Source organism: Bactrocera dorsalis, unplaced genomic scaffold (assembly GCF_023373825.1).
Source record: "Bactrocera dorsalis isolate Fly_Bdor unplaced genomic scaffold, ASM2337382v1 BdCtg485, whole genome shotgun sequence".
NCBI lineage: Eukaryota > Metazoa > Arthropoda > Insecta > Diptera > Tephritidae > Bactrocera > Bactrocera dorsalis.
Window position 1 is genome coordinate 1 of NW_026038536.1, and position 2,609 is coordinate 2,609.

General features: G+C 31.7%; 1 long non-coding RNA gene across 1 annotated transcript; it reads right to left on the bottom strand.

The window, feature by feature from the left end:
* Positions 1-937: 937 nt before the first annotated feature.
* On the bottom strand, positions 938-2,275 carry LOC125780311 (uncharacterized). Its single transcript, XR_007423726.1, has 3 exons — positions 1,809-2,275; positions 1,449-1,521; positions 938-1,390 (listed from the first exon to the last, which is right to left on the bottom strand). It is a non-coding gene; the product is annotated as an uncharacterized LOC125780311 (long non-coding RNA).
* Between the last annotated feature and the right edge of the window lie 334 nt (positions 2,276-2,609).

The window sequence follows — 2,609 nt, forward strand, 5'->3', positions numbered from 1 at the left end:
ATTATTTTGCAAAACCTAAAGGTAGTTTATAACTAGCGATCTTACAGTATTTTTCTTACGGGTTATTTCCTCAAACCCTGCGCCAAAAAATATGCAACAATTCAACTCCCCATAAACGTATTTACTGCAAGCACAATTCTCAGGCGGTGAACACAATGACTGCGACAGCATGGCTGGCATGTACCAAGCCAACACAGCTGTTCATTTTGCATGTACACAATATCGTTGTGGCCACACTAATACCTTTCACTTCAATGAAATTTTAATATTTTGTTCAAAGTGAAATTTTCTTATGCAAAAAATAAGTAAAAATTGGTAAATTTTTTTTTGTTTTAAGTTATCAATTGTTATTACAAATGATATAATAGATAGATATAAAAACTGTAACAAAACTTTATAATTTAAATAGAAATTATAAAATCTAATTAACAATTTAACGACGTAATATGTCTTTATGTAAAATGGCAACTACAACAGGGTTGCAATTTTATTTTTGCGTGACATTGCACGCAAATATACATTGGTTTTGGTCTGACATATTTCACAGCCCTTGCAAATATTTTTCTGCGTGTGTTTGTTGTTGTGCCGTTGTAAATCTGCAATTCTTGCAATAAATACAATAACACAATGTTGTGACGCCTAGTCGTCGCGTCAGTCGTTCGACACATTGACTCTTCGACAAAACGTGAGCTTCGGCCATTGATTTTCGTGACAACGGAGATGCGGAAAGATGCGTGCGGCACTTGTACTTATGCACTTATGAATGTTTGTACATATTTACATATGTAGCTCGTATTTGCTTTGGTAATCATACCGACAAATTTTTTACTTGCACACATAATTATATATAAATGAGTATATGCCCAGCAAAACTTCCGTGACCGAAACTCCAATACATTTACACAATTTATACTTGTCACTAACACTCCCTCACAAATCTTTGAAATGAGTAAGAATTCCACAAGTGATGAAAGAATCTATAAAAAATGTAATGAAAAATCAATTTAAAATACATCTTTTTAGGTTAATATGTACGTATGTAAAAAATTTAGCATATAATATGTTGGACACCAGAAACTTTGATAGCGGTTGCTTGTCTCCCCTACCGTCCCAGTTACACAAAGCCAGGAATTCGTCAGTGTACAGATGCCGCAACACATCACATACACTGTCTTTCATCCTTAAAACACACTGTGTCTGTAATTTGAAGAACATGTTAAAAACATCTGAAAAAGGTGTAAACGTAATAAAGTAAAAATATTTAAGAAACAATATATTGGATTACCATTTCCATCCACAGGCAAATTGTTTACTTGTTGCTTTGAGAAGCTTGCCTCTGTGTTGTAGCAACCAGAAACGTTGAACTTCTTCCGTTTAAATGTCAATTGTTCTGCAATAATAAATGCATAAAAGTAAATTGAAAACTAAAATGACAATTTTACATGCACCTTTTACGGGTGTCGAAGACGTTGTTGGGCATTCCTCCAAATAGGTGTCATCAAAAAGCACTGGTGAATCCATCTGATTAAGAAATAAAAATATGGCAGCATTAAAATTCATTTTAATTTCATTCATTTCTTAACATAATATATATAAAATATCGTCGGGACAATGCAATATTACAGTGAAAAATACTAATTTGAAAATTCATGAAATAGATGATGTAAATCCCTCCACATCAGGATCACAATCAAAATTTACATCTTTTTCACAAAGTTAGATGCACTTAGATTAAAAGCCCTTTTCCCGGCTCACATATGCACTAATTGTATTTTGCTTCATATTGAATTATTATTTTCTATACTCACCCTTTTTCCAAATATAAGTACAATAATAGACACAAGATGTTCACAAATATTATCGAAACACAATTCTAAAAGATTTCAATATTTATTTTCAATAATTTTGCATAAATATGCACAAGCACAAATCTGCACAATTCTTTATCGACGCGTTTGTAACCGAAATTTTTTTTCTTCGAATTCAATTTGTCACAACGAACAAGCAAATGTCAAATTCACGGTATCATGCTGTACGCTTTCACATCCATCGTTTTCAATACGCGGTGCCAGCTAAAAAAATTGTTTGTCTTCTTTTGTTTTATTTTTGCTTAACATCTGTTGAGTGAAGAGCTTATAATATAAAACAATCAAAAGACACAATAGATTGACTTCTTACTCATTTCAAAGATTTGTGAGGGAGTGTTAGTGACAAGTAAAAATTGTGTAAATGTATTGGAGTTTCGGTCACGCAAGTTTTGCTGGGTTCCATTACGTTCTTGTACACGAATGTGCACTTTCATAAGTATATGATCTGTTGGCTTTTTTCCATTTACACATGCCACGTTGTATATGAATAAGTTAGGTTGATTTCGCACTTGCCCATATGCGATGTATCTACATAAGTTTGAAACAAATCAAAGTCAAGGTTATTGTTTTCTGAATATACTTATATGCAAATTTTATTGGTTTATTATTATTTAAAATTAACAATTTAAAGATTTTTTATAAAATGTATAAGCAAGTTTAAAATGTTAAAAAAATTATAATGCAGAATTACGAAATTGTCCATTTGAAATGGAAATTTCTCACACGACTTAATATATAAAA